The sequence below is a fragment of the Nerophis lumbriciformis genome, linkage group LG01, assembly GCF_033978685.3.
Source record: "Nerophis lumbriciformis linkage group LG01, RoL_Nlum_v2.1, whole genome shotgun sequence".
In the NCBI taxonomy this organism is placed as follows: domain Eukaryota; kingdom Metazoa; phylum Chordata; class Actinopteri; order Syngnathiformes; family Syngnathidae; genus Nerophis; species Nerophis lumbriciformis.
In genome coordinates, this window is record NC_084548.2 from 49,864,796 (window position 1) to 49,879,211 (window position 14,416).

Below are 14,416 nucleotides of genomic sequence, written 5' to 3' on the forward strand. Positions count from 1 at the left end.
CTGGTTCATAAACTGAATAAAGCTAGGGAAATTATGAAAGTGTGTCGAGGGATATGGCTCTTACAAATATTACTTTCATTATCGTGTGGAGTACAGTCAGACCATGCTCGTGTCTACAACAATAACTTAGTCAAAGGTTTGTTTAAATATTTGATTTGTTTGATAAACTTTCAGTGATGCAATCAAGTGTATTCTATACTACATAGTTAATGTTTGAGAGCAGAACTAAATGATAAATAAATGGGTTATACTTGTATAGCGCTTTTCTACCTTCAAGGTACTCAAAGCGCTTTGACACTATTTCCACATTCACCCATTCACACACTGATGGTTGGAGCTGCCATGTAAGGCCCGAACCACGACCCATCAGAAGCAAGGGTGAAGTGTCTTGCCCAAGGACACAACGGACGTGACGAGATTGGTAGAAGGTGGGGATTGAACCAGGAACCCTCAAGTTGCTGGCACGGCCACTCTTCCAAACGTGCCACGCCGTCCCCCTAAGCGTAGGACAAGAGATCACATTAGTTTGTTTGTGTTTCTTTAAGTTAGTTACAGTTGCTTTGCCTAAACATAACTGCAAAGACCTGGTTGTGGACATAAACGTCATGTTAAAGGCCTACTGAAATGCGATTTTCTTATTTAAACGGGGATAGCAGGTCCATTCTATGTGTCATACTTGATCATTTCGCGATATTGCCATATTTTTGCTGAAAGGATTTAGTAGAGAACATCGACGATAAAGTTCGCAACTTTTGTTCGCTGATAAAAAAGCCTTGCCTGTACCGGAAGTAGCAGACGATATGCGCGTGAGGTCACAGGTTGTGGAGCTCCTCACATCCGCACATTGTTTACAATCATGGCCACCAGCAACGAGAGCGATTCGGACCGAGAGAGCGACGATTTCCCCATTAATTTGAGCGAGGATGAAAGATTTGTGGATGAGGAAAGTGAGAGTGAAGGACTAGAGGGCAGTGGGAGCGATTCAGATAGGGAAGATGCTGTGAGAGGCGGGTGGGACCTGATATTCAGCTGGGAATGACTAAAACAGTAAATAAACACAAGATATATACTGTATATACTCTATTAGCCACAACACAACCAGGCTTGTATTTAATATGCCACAAATTAATCCCGCATAACAAACACCTCCCCCCTCCCGTCCATATAACCCGCCAATACAACTCAAACACCTGCACAACACACTCAATCCCACAGCCCAAAGTACGTTCACCTCCCCAAAGTTCATACAGCACATATATTTCCCCAAAGTCCCCAAAGTTACGTACGTGACATGCACATAGCGGCACGCACGTATGGGCAAGCGATCAAATGTTTGGAAGCCGCAGCTGCATGCGTACTCACAGTACCGTGTCTGCGTATCCAACTCAAAGTCCTCCTGGTAAGAGTCTCTGTTGTCCCAGTTCTCCAGAGGCCAATGGTAAAGCTTGACTGTCATCTTTCGGGAATGTAAACAATGAAACACCGGCTGTGTTTGTGTTGCTGCAGCTGCCCGCAATACACCGCTTCCCACCTACAGCTTTCTTCTTTGCTGTCTCCATTGTTCATTGAACAAATTGCAAAAGATTCACCAACACAGATGTCTAGAATACTGTGGAATTTTGCGATGAAAACAGACGACTTAATAGCTGGCCACCATGCTGTCCCAAAATGTCCTCTACAATCTGTGACGTCACGCGCAGACGTCATCATACCGAGACGTTTTCAGCAGGATATTTCGCGCAAAATTTAAAATTGCACTTTAGTAAGCTATCCCGGCCGTATTGGCATGTGTTGCAATGTTAAGATTTCATCATTGATATATAAACTATCAGACTGCGTGGTCAGTAGTAGTGGGTTTCAGTGGGCCTTTAAGGTCTAGTAATGAATATTGTGATTGTTGGTCCAATCCACCGTCTTTTTGTTGTCGATTTTCATTGCAGAAACTAAAAGCGTGGTGATATTTGTGCAGGAAAGCCAAGTGCTTTATCCGAAACAAATGACCACGGTATGGTGTCTTTGGTGATATTTGTTAGCATTAAGAAAATATCCTAAATAGTAATAATAAACTGTTTTAATACATCTCTCGTAGGCTCAACCGCTAAATATCGTTGGAAACTAAAGATTGCTGAACAACATGGAAATCTAACTATACAATGAGACAAAATATAAACTTCACATCATAAATTATCATAAATATATACAGTATAAATATATACAGTATATATATATATATATATATATATATATATATATATGAGACCTAAAGACCTCCAAAGTTCGTGAATAGATAGATATGATCAAATTAGTATCAATCTCAGAGATCCCTGAGACACTTTGAAAGATAATAAGGAAGCCAGTCATGTGATCACATGACATAGCGCTAGGAACCAAAGATACCTTCTCCATCACCAACAATGCTAAACAAGCAGACGTTGTGAGAGCCAACGACGATTACTTTTTGGAACAAATATGATCCAGGACCATATATTTTTGAGCCCCATCACAAAGAAAATGAGCAATAGGTTTTAGAAGCCGACTGCTACCCGGTAGATGCAGCTTTATTGTGACACTCGCAGCATTACAAGGTGCTAAACATACAAACAAACCATTTTAAACCATAATAAAACAAACACATACGGTCATATTTTTACTCACACTGGAATGTCGACCACAGGACACTCACATTATCCCCTTTAGAATAAGAATTAATCGCAGTCCTCACTAAAAGGTTAAAAAAGGTTCCTTCAGGAAGCGTCTTTTGGGGTCTTTTTCGCCATGATGGTAAAGTCGACCAGCCTGATCAGACCATTTGTCTACTACAAGGTGAGCAATGCATAAATTATAATCTAGAATTTACTTTTAGTAAAGTATAAGCAGCCACTGGCTTGTAGTGTGTCAACAGCAGCACCGCTAAAATAGTCCAGATCTGCATTGGCGCTTATAATAACATTATCACTCATATTTGGTTAATTTGCAGGTCACCACATGTAAATAGAGTATTGTTGGCAGTTTCTGGATGTTTCTGGAGGGATGTATAATGAGCGCAACAGAGGACCATTGATCTGTTGACTCAATAGTTAGCTATTTGTTTACAATTTCAAATGCACAAAAAGCTAAGAATATGTATTCTTGTCTTACATAAATATTGTAAATGATAAACAGCACATCTCTTTCCAATTTTTGTGTACTTTCAGTATGACTGATCTGATAACATGGTCAAAGTGCAGAAGCATTACTCTCGTAATCATGATTAATAATCGTGAATTAAGTACTGATGAAAATAATTGTGATTATTATTTTGGCCATAATCGTGCAGCCCTACCTAAGTGTGTTTATTTAACAGTAGAGTTAACTGAACGCACTCACCCCTCTTTTCAATCATTCGTAATTTTTGTCTCGGTGGACGGAGAATGGGACGCCAGATTTACGCACAAATAAAGCACGAACAGACACTGACAGCATCCCTACTCACAACTTGCCAGTGAGAAATGCCGCTAAGTAGGGATGATGTTCGAAACCAGTTCTCCCGGTTGTTCGATAAGAAAAGAACCGATTCTATGGACTCGAATCCCTTTTTGAGAACCGGTTCCCGTTATCGAGGCCACTATAGTAAAGAAAAAAAGAGTTGGTTCTTTATTCGAATCCCTGGGAACGAATCCCGTCCCACAGGAAATGCCCTGTGGGACATCACAGGAAATGACGTAACTCAGTCATTAGGTGGCAGATACAGAAAGCAGCAAAAATAATGGACCGGAAAAAACGCCTCAAGGCATGGCTTCATTTTACAAAAAAATACGACGGGGAAACGACAATATGCAATTATTGCTAGCCTTCGCTCTCACGTAAGGGGAGGGGGGATTACAACAAGCATGTTGAAAAATGTTCAGACCGCACATAACCTGAATGTTCGAGAACCGTGGCGTGTCTTCGACACGTGGAGAAGCAGCGACAGAGATGACGAAGCACGCCCTCCAGTGATAGTGCCAGTGAGTAACTAACGTTAACTGTTGCCGGTTCATTTCCATATTTGCTCACTTGTAGCCTTTAGGTTAAAATAAGGTTACCTCTTATGTCAAGGACTGCAGTAATGTTAGCTAGACTAACGTTACCTAAGCACAGTCAGTGGCTAACGGTAACGGATGGGGAATATACGCCCATCAACACAGATGAACAAACGAGAATTCCGTGATCAGATGATGGCAATAAACAAAAAGACAAGATCTGACCTTGTTTCTCCAACTGGGACCAAATTTACTCTCAAATGTTCAATATTTATTTACGTAAAATTTTGATTACAGAAATGAGAGTGAATTTTTTTTTGTTAATTTATTTCAGATAAAGTTATTTACCTTGCAATTACAGTTCAATGTTAAACAATTGAGCAATGAGGAATAAAGGTTTATAAAATGGTTACTTCCATTTTCATTATATATCATGATTATGTTACATTTATTTATAATCACTGTGTTGTTTGTATCTGTTATTTCTTCAGTTTAAGAGCATGATGTATTGTAGATAAAAGCACAGAATCTGTCTGCATAAAGCCAAACCTTTTTTAAGTAAATTGTTGCATATTGTTCTTAATGTGTGGCACTTTGAGACAAGAATATGTTTGACAGTTTAAAAGAAACATGTCTTCCTTCACTCGTTATTTTATTTCCGCAGTTGTATGCAATTTTACGTATAAATATAGAAATCGTAAATCAGATCGCAATTTTGGAGAGAAAAATCACAAGTAGTTTTTTTCCCCAGAATGTGAAGTCATTGTGATCCCACTGTTTTAAAAAGCCTGTAAAGCACAGTGTTCATCCAAAACGGTTTGCAGGCTCACGTCTTAATTAATGAATCTTATGATTTGATGGTTTGGCATTGTTTAAAGCGTGTATCCAACAACATTGTAAAACATTACTCCAAGTGTGCGTGAGCATAATTTATGGTTATATGCTTGTACTAGGGCTGGGCGATATAAGTTAAAGTTTAAGTACCAATGATTGTCACACACACACTAGGCGTGGTGAAATTTGTCCTCTGCATTTGACCCATCCCCCTGGGAGGTGAGGGGAGCAGTGGGCAGCAGCGGTGCCGCGCCCGGGAATCATTTTTGGTGATTTAACCCCCAATTCCAACCCTTGATGCTGAGTGCCAAGCAGGGAGGTAATGGGTCCCATTTTTATAGTCTTTGGTATGACTCGGCCGGGGTTTGAACTCACAACCTACCGATATCAGGGCGGACACTCTAACCACTAGGCCACTGAGTATATCAAGTTTGTACGATATATCAATATATTTATAAACAAGATATGAATTAAGAAAATATCGTAATATAGATATAATTTATTTCACGTTAAAATGACCAAACACCGATTATTTGTTGTGTTCCTTGTTCTCCCCGCTCCCCTCCGCGGGCTACTAAACCACTCCCCTTCCTCCTTCCTAGAGTGCTTGCATAAGAACATCCATGAATGGTTGGTTGTTTAGTATGAGTCACGATTGGTTGAGATTAGGCCAATCAGAGGCAACATAAGGCGGGTCATGGAACCAGGAAGGGAAATCACAACAGACATCCCAAATGACGACAAGAGAGTTGTAAAAAAGAACAGAGACTTTTTAAGCGGGCGAATTACATATTAAAAAAGTATAGTGGAAGATGGCAGAGGGTTTATCTTTCTTAGATTTTTCTTTCAGCGATGTAGAAAACGTCCAGGAAACCCACAATGACAGTAGCTGACATTTTGTTCATTATTTCTACTCTTTAGATTTTTCTTTTAGCGATGTAGACGACGTCCAGGAAACCCACAATGACAGTAGCTGACATTTTGTTCATTATTTCTACTCTTTATATTTTGACATTGAGCTGGACAAAGTGGCTGGGGAGAGGGAAGTCTGGGCTTCCTTGCTTAGGCTGCTGCCCCCGCGACCCGACCTCGGATAAGCGGAAGAAGATGGATGGATGGATAGTTGAATCATTTTGAAACAAACAAGATCATAGTCGCACAATTACGTCAAGTCACATACTTGGCACTGACCACAGACGTGTGGTCTAGTAGGACCACATCGTCGACTGGTAATTAAAAAGTGCCTGCCTGCAAATTTATTTTTTACCTGAGTTTGATACATTTTGTATAATTTGCACAGCTATGTTATTTATTTAATGTAGAAAGAATATGTTACAATATTACTAATACATTGTTTGTTTTTCTATTTTATTTATGTTATGTAATTCTGTGCTACTTAAACAGTTTCCTTTATGTGCTGTTAATACCCATTTTGACCAACTGGGTTAATAAAAGTGCCACTGACTGTTTACAGTAAAGCTGTCATTCACATCAATTTCAGTGAATCTCGCTCACAAATGTATATCTTTATATGTATACTTTCACCGGAAAATATATTGAGATATATATCGAATATCGAATTTAAGTATATGAGATATACTGTTTCATCCATATCGCCCAGCCCTAGCTTGACAGTTTAAAGGGGAACATTATCACCAGACCTATGTAAGCGTCAATAAATACCTTGATGTTGCAGAAAAAAGACCATATATTTTTTTAACCGATTTCCGAACTCTAAATGGGTGAATTTTGGCGAATTAAACGCCTTTCTATTATTCGCTCTTGGAGCGATGACGTCACAATGTGACGTCACATCGGGAAGCAATCCGCCATTTTCTCAAACACAGAGTCAAATCAGCTCTGTTATTTTCCGTTTTTTCGACTTTTTCCGTACCTTGGAGACATCATGCCTCGTCGGTGTGTTGTCGGAGGGTGTAACAACACGAACAGGGACGGATTCAAGTTGCACCAGTGGCCCAAAGATGCGAAAGTGGCAAGAAATTGGACATTTGTTCCGCACTTTACCGACGAAAGCTATGCTACGACAGAGATGGCAAGAATGTGTGGATATCCTGCGACACTCAAAGCAGATGCATTTCCAACAATAAAGTCAAAGAAATCTGCCGCCAGACCCCCATTGAATCTGCCGGAGTGTGTGAGCAATTCAGGGACAAAGGACCTCTGTAGCACGGCAAGCAATGGCGGCAGTTTGTTCCCGCAGACGAGCGAGCTAAACCCCCTGGATGTCTTGGCTCACACCGTCCCTTATGCCACCGAAGATGATCAAGAGAAGAATATCGACCCTAGCTTCCCTGGCCTGCTGACATCAACTCCAAAACTGGACAGATCAGCTTTCAGGAAAAGAGAGCGGATGAGGGTATGTCTCAAGAATATATTAATTGATGAAAATTGGGCTGTCTGCACTCTCAAAGTGCATGTTGTTGCCAAATGTATTTCACATGCTGTAAACCTAGTTCATAGTTGTTAGTTTCCTTTAATGGCAAACAAACACATACCAATCGTTGGTTAGAAGGCGATCGCCGAATTCGTCCTCGCTTTCTCCCGTGTCGCTGGCTGTCGTGTCATTTTCGTCGGTTTCGCTTGCATACGGTTCAAACCTTCAGTTTCTTCTTCAATTTCGTTTTCGGTACCTGCCTCCACACTACAACCATCCGTTTCAATACATGCGTAATCTGTTGAATCGCTTAAGCCGCTGAAATCCGAGTCTGAATCCGAGCTAATGTCGCTCTAGCTTGCTGTTCTATGCGCCATGTTTGTTTTGTGTTGGCATCATTATGTGACGTCAAAGGAAAATGGACGGGTGTATATAACGATGGTTAAAATCAGGCACTTTGAAGCTTTTTTTAGGGATATTGCGTGATGGGTAAAATTTTGAAAAAAACTTCGAAAATTAAAATAAGCCACTGGGAACTGATTTTTATTGGTTTTAACCCTTCTGAAATTGTGATAATGTTCCCCTTTAAAAGTGAGATGTCTTCCTTCACTCGTTATATTATTTCCACAGTTGTTTGCAATTTCACGTATAAATATACAAATCGTAAATCAAATCGCAATTTTGGAGAGAAAAATCACAAGTATGTTTTTTTTCCAGAATGTGTGGTCAATGTGATCCCAATGTTTTAAAAAGCCTGTAAAACACAGTTTTCATCCAAAACGGTTTGCAGGCTCACGTCCTAATGATTTTACCTTATGATTTGACGGTTTGGCATTGTTTAGAACGTGTATCCAACAACATTGTAATAATTGGCTCGAAGTGTGTGTGAGCATGTCAATTTATGGTTATATGCTTGTACCATGACAGAGCTTTGCAGGTTTATTTTGCTGTGGGGAACATGCTGAAGCTGGAGACTTGAGGGTCTGCTCTAATGAAGTGAAGCCAAGCAGCACAACAAGGGTGTGGTGGCCTTTAGTCCACCGGAGAAACAATTTAGCAACATTTCAAACTGGCCCAATGGTTTACTCGCTTTGACATATAATTTGTGACATTTGGAAACACACACAGACACATTTAACTAAAGAAGCCAAACCACCAAAACCATTTGCCACCATCTTAGCTTTAATGTCTAAACTTCAACGTTGGATGACGTCATCGAGGCAGCGCTTGTTTCAATGTATCGTAAACTAAACTGTTTCAACGTCTCGCCCAAGAGAGGAAAACGTCATAGCGCACGAAAGGTGGCGTATCTAACATCACGTCGAAGAAACCTTGATAAATATTTGTCACGTATAAAGGGGAACTCCGGGGTAGAAAAGTAGCAGGTTTCAACAAGTCAGCGAGCTGCTGTTAGCTGGCTAGCTAGAGAGCAGCGGCAGTTTAACTTTGATCTCAAACTGACTTTTTCGTCGCTACAAAATATAAGCCATTGAGGCTTTTGGGGTGGGGGTTAGTTGTTCACCTACCTCGGCCACAGAAGACTTTCAAATACGGAGGACCTCCGTGTTTCCTTCTCACAATCGCCCTGGACGTAGCAGCAGCGGTGTGTATATTACACCCGAGTAGGAATCGGACGCATACCCTCCCTAAATGTTGCATTCAGGTACCCGTAGTAAACTTTACTATTATCCCGTATATTAGTTCGGTAGCCAACGCTTTTCTTTACTTCCAATAACTTTTATCAGTTTTTAACTTTTTAATATTTTGAATAGTAATGCAGTATTTCATCCTGAAGTATCGGTTTTGAAATTCTCAAATTATTTTCATTTGCCTCGATATGTGTCGAAAATGGCAAAATCCGGATTACAGTGAACGCAACAATACATCTTATTGGTTTGACTCCCAAATAGCCTGCACGCTATTGGCTTAAAATATTCAACCGTTACAATGTGCCCGCCCCTTTACGGTGACAGTATGACATCACTTGTTTGGCTTTGATTCGGACACAGATTCAATGGTTTTAACCTGCTATGAGTACTTATATTATTAGTAACGCAAGAACAGCCTACTCTTTAAGATGTCTGTTATAACGTATGTGCATTCTTAAAAAACACGACAACTGCAATGTGTTTTAAATGCAATGCCTGATTATAATGAGGACATGTTTTAGGCTGAAGTGATAATAGTGAGACTCCTCATGTCCCAGAGGAAGTTTTCTTCCACATTCGAGAGGAAGTAAAAGATAACCTCACGTCACCCTTGAGGAACAACACCAATGGCAGTGAGGGGTCATAGCAGCATCTACTGGTGTTAGATGGTACTGGACAATCTACTTCGTTATTAAAACTCACAGTGAAACATAAAAAATGACTCACAAGCAAGGCCATTCTATAGGGGGGAAAAGTGATGACAATTCTAAGGGCCCACAGCCTGCGAGGGCCCACACATAGCCCCAGTAGCTTATATGGCAAAATGATTATGCTTACACTGAACTAAAATATATAGTCATACGAATGAATCCGAATTCAAACAAAGCCACAAGTCATACACAATTCTAAATTTAAAGCAGCACTAAGTAACTTTTCAATCATCATCAAATATTTTCGTAAACCTTCATAAAATATTTTTGCAACTTCCGAAATGACACATGGATTTACAAGTTGAATGACACCTCCTGAGGGGGCCTGGATTGCTTTTACTGTCAACGAGAAGCTTTGAGAAGGGTGGCAGGAACCCTGCAACACCAAAAAATCTACAAATGTGCTGACTTGCTTTACGGCATACGTCACTCCCCTTTAACTCATTTGTTAAAAAGACGGAAGTCGATGCGAACGCCTACGTGCAGTTCCAAACTGACACGACCAGCCAAACAACAAACTCAAAAGTACTGTATAAAGAAAAAACGATGCAATGACTGCAAACCGCAAATATAAAGTTTGAGTAAAATATGTGGGTTCCTACTGTGGAAAGATCATTCATACTGAATCATTGTGGTATCGTGTCAGTTTGACGCTATATGCGTTGGTCCTTACGGGGAAATGTGGTCTTCGGGCAAACCACTAACACTCCACTAGCGCTGCCAAAAATCAACCAAAACTGAAAGTTCTTAGTGGGGCTTTAATAATTCCAATAACCCCCTTGACTCTTTCTTTAAAAAATGGTTCGTTCTTCCCATGGTTCTTCCTCATCAGAATGAAGTAAGCGTTACTAGCGAGCGAACTCCAGCAGGGTTAGGATGCCCCCCTAAAAGCACAAGAAAAGAGTTGAGAAAAAGGCCGGGAGTAGAAGCAGCAGAGCAGAGAACCAGGACAATAAAAACTTTTTTCTAAGAATGGTGGGAGAGTAAAACTACTGAGGGGTGGTTAAAACAAATAGCCTACTTGTTCATTTAATGTCTGTTACATTATTACTATTGACGGGGCGCAGGCTGGACTCTGGAGCCTACGTTAGCTGTCATCTGGCAGCACTACACTCTGGACAAGTCGCCAGTTGATTTAAAAAAAAAGTTGCAGCGGTGTGAGTGTGTATTTGTGTAACACTGTCGGACAGTAGTCCACTATGCACCCTTCAGAAGCTGCATTGAATTGTTTTATAATGCATTAAATTTCTAGTCAGTAGTTAAGAATTACTGAGTAATTATTAAACAGTATTATTAATAATAAATAATTACTGAGTAACTGAATAATGACCTTGGTCGGATGCTCATAATAATAATTACGAGCATTTGACTAAGGTCAGTTACATTATGATGATGTGTTTAATGTGGTCTTGTAAAATGTGTTAGCGGGACATTTGAGAAGCCTAAATACAAAAAAGTTACAACACAACTAATAACACATTATTTTACATAATAAAACTCTTGACTTGCTAAGTGGTTAATCGTAAAAAAAGAAAAACATGGGGTGTATTACATCAGCCACCGTCAAGAACATTAAACAATAAAAACATTGACGGTGGCAATGAATGGGTAGAGGGACCCAAAATTAAACTATTTTAGGGGGCCCAGAATTTACAGAAATAGCCCTGCTCACATGCATACTGCCCTATAATATTGCCCTACTTCACACAATTTGGCTATCTGAAGTAAGAAAAACTAAATCTGCAACGCATTCACTCTAACATACTGCATGGTGTCAACCTGTGATTCTCAAACTATACAATGCCCATCAAGTGATACACAAAAATATTAACATTAGTGTTTTATTTTCCTATATTTAAACACAATATGTTACTTTTCAAATGGTGTGTAATGTTACAGTGGTCCAAAATATGAAATATTCTTGTTAAAACTTAAGCCTACTAAGCTACTGTATTTTATGTTGATCATTATGGTGGTACTTGGAGAGCCAAGTGTTTTCTGAGGTAGTACTTGGTGAAAAAAGTTTGAGAACCACTGGTGTAAACAACCAAGCTGTAATAACAGCGTCTGCTGATACTAGTATGTTATGTAGAAGCACAGACCTCAGCAATATTGAACTAATATGGATCACCACCATTTTGAATACCTTTATTAAAACACACTTTCTAAATCTGTCTTGATTTTGTTAAGATTTAGGCAGAAATAACAGGAGTCAGGGTGCCCCTGTATACGAAGGGCCCGGGTTTTGAACTTTGTTATTGTATGTTCTGGCTGACTATTGATCTGACTCTGAGTGTGGGTGGAGCTAACACACTGTTGTGCCTACTTATCAATAAATGGCTGCATCTGGTTGTTGCTGTGTGTGCAGGCAAACGCAATGTTGTGTGCTGAGTGGTGTTTTCTGTACCCCGTCCTCTGGCGATTCTAGCTCTTCTTAAAATGTTCAAGCCAACAGAGAGGCTGTATTGACTTTAAGGTGTAGAGCATGGCTTTTCAATTGGCGGCCCGGGGCGCCAAATTGATTTTCTAGATTCCTGGTTTGAAACAAGTAAAAAATATATTTAGTGCAATTTTGTTGGAATATCAAAGATAATTAATTGCATTGTTATTTTTGTCCTACAGTGTGGTCATTACAAAGTCTTACCACAAGAGGTCCCTCAAGTACAAAGTGACATTTCACACTAGATTATGTTCTCCTTATTTATTTATCTTTGGAAGGTGTTTCAGGAGGACTCACTGGAAATATTTCAGTGCCTATGAACTACTGTGAACTTCAGTTCATGCTCCTTTCCTTCTCCAGAGTATACTTTAGGGATTTTGAAACTAGGCCTAAACCAAATAAAAAGACTCACATTTCTCCTTAAATTGACATTTATAGTATACCATCATATTTCCTACCTCCGACTCACGCTTGAAGCTAATCCTGCCCCTTAAAAAAAAAAGAAAAAAAAATCCTATCTGTAGCATAGAACTGTTCTTCTTTCCAAAGCGTCTTTCATCTTGACTCCCCCTGGTGTCTTTTTTCCTCAGTAAGTCAGTTGAGTAAAATACACTTCTGGGAACTAAGAAAGATTGGGTGAAAATTCCCCCTGCTATCTCCCATCAAATACTCTCAACCTGCTGCCGATGGCCCGCATGGATTCTCATTATTTATGTGTGGGTGTTGGCATCAGGGAAATTGGGGAGATTGGAGAAAAAAAACAAGTGCGGAAAGAGAAAAGCAGGTGGGGAAGGAGGGATGAGATGGATGAATGGATGCAGTGTGGTCCTGCACTAGCAAATGAAACAAATTGCTTTCAGAGGCCTCACTTTGCACACTGATGTTACTCTGGGTTATTGAGACATGGGCCATGTCTTAAAAGTAGTTTTAACGCTGTTAAGACTTTTTTTTTAAAAATACTTTTGTCTCAACTTTTAAAATCAATATAACACTCCTCGATCCTTTGCTGGAGAAGTTGACAACGGAGGAGAAACTGATGACATGGATGCTGCTTCAATGGAGCAACAAGTTGTCAGCTATCTGCAATCAATTCTTCCCAGTATCCAGGAAAAAACGTCTATTCCTTCCAGTACTGTATGCCCATTTTATGTTCAGTTTACTGTAAATATTGGTGAATTGGTAAGGTAAACATTATATACTTATGTGTTTGTATCTTACTTTTGCATTTTGGTTTGGTTTGAAATAGTGCTATTTTACTTGGACTTGTGTTTTGTTTTGTGCTCATTCGCCTCCAGTATATACCGATTTTAACAATGATTTTAAAAATAATTTTATTTAATAAATTGAGTGCAGCTGGGATAGGCTCTAGTACGGGACAAGCGGTAGAAAATGGATGGGAATTGTATATTATTGATAATTGATATACTGTATCTGCCCTGTGTTTTATTTGTGACAAACAAACATGTGTCTGCCTTCTGCAGGGTCCTAGGCCTAATCAAGGTGGTGGTGTGTTACCATATCTGAGTTGTTGTGTAGAAATATGGAGAAATAACTACAACAGTACACTTATTCACTTACCATGTTACAAAAAACTTCAGTTAGTATAATACATAACACTGGCTATCGAGAACATTCAAACCCTGTATTTATTGAATCAAAAATATTGAAATTCTATGTGTTGGTGCATTTGCAAACAGCTAAAATTATGTAGAAAGCAAAACTATAACCTGCTACGTGTCTTTTAGTTCTTTTCCTGTGTGTAGTGCTTTAGTTCCTGTCTTGGGCTGTTATTTTGGTGGCTTTTCCTGTTTTGTTGGTGTTTTCCTGTCGCAGCTTCACGTCTTCCTTTGACTGCTATTGTCTGACCTGCTTTGTATTGGCAATCAAGACTATTTCAGTTGTGCGGACGCTATCCTCCTTTGTGGGGAGTCATCGTTGATTGTCATGTCATTTATGGACACACACTGTAAGTCTTTGCTGTCTTCCAGCATTCTGTTTGTGTTTACTTTGTAGCCAGTTCAGTTTTACTTACGTTTTGCATCGGCATCCCTATGCTTCAGGGCCTTTTCCTAGCGGGTCTTGCCTTTTGTTCATTTTTGTTTTAAGCATTACATACCTTTTTACCTGCATGCGTCTCCCGCTGTGCTCTGCAAATTGGGATCACGACAAACCATCCCTGACGCGTTCCGACTTCTACAAAGCAATTAACAACCTGCTGCCACCTACTGGAGTACTACATGGTGTCATGACTTGGACTTTGGCTTGGTTTGTTCTCCCGTGGTGCAAATGAACTGGACTGGTCAAGGCTTGAAAGTGGGTACATGATTTATTTTAAACTATCAAAAAAGGAACAAACAAAAAGCGCGCACAGTGGCGGAGAATAAAAC

The 14,416-nt window shown here is 39.8% G+C and overlaps 1 protein-coding gene across 2 annotated transcripts in view; it reads right to left on the reverse strand.

Moving 5' to 3' along the window:
* The window catches only part of LOC133622655 (rho-related GTP-binding protein RhoC-like), a 34,210-nt gene extending 25,309 nt beyond the window's left edge, over positions 1-8,901 (reverse strand). The window contains exon 1 of one of the 2 annotated variants that reach the window (XM_061985496.1): positions 8,757-8,901. The gene's annotated coding sequence lies outside the window, so the exon portion shown is untranslated. Of the gene's footprint in view, positions 1-7,351; positions 7,559-8,756 lie in introns of those variants that run through there. The other variant, XM_061985504.2, reaches the window with a different exon arrangement.
* Between the last annotated feature and the right edge of the window lie 5,515 nt (positions 8,902-14,416).